Here is a 446-nt window from a genome sequence, read left to right on the forward strand (position 1 = left end):
GGACTGGTGTGGGACTGGGACTGGGACTGCTGTGGGAATGGGACTGGGACGACTGGGACTGGGACTGGGACTGGGAGTGGAACTGGAGTGGGACTGGAACCTCGACTACGACTGGGACTGGGAGTGGGACCCACATCAGGATGAGCACCGTGATTGGGACCAACACTGGGACCGGTACTGGGACTTGGCCCGGAACAGGGACCAGGAATGGGAATGGGACCCAGCATTGGGATCGGGACCAGACTGGGACCAGCACCAGGACTGGGATCAAAAACTGCGCTGGGATCAGGGCAGCACCGGGACTGGGACTGGAACTGGGACCCAGCACTGGGCCATAGTGAGACCTGGGGGGCATCGGGCGCCGGTGCCAGCCCTACAGTGGGATGGGGTGCTGGGGGGCGGCTGGTGTGCTGGGGGGTGCTGATGGGGGGGGAGGGGGGAGGGGG

This window comes from Aptenodytes forsteri, unplaced genomic scaffold (assembly GCF_000699145.1).
Source record: "Aptenodytes forsteri isolate BGI_AS27 unplaced genomic scaffold, ASM69914v1 Scaffold475, whole genome shotgun sequence".
Classification (NCBI taxonomy): domain Eukaryota; kingdom Metazoa; phylum Chordata; class Aves; order Sphenisciformes; family Spheniscidae; genus Aptenodytes; species Aptenodytes forsteri.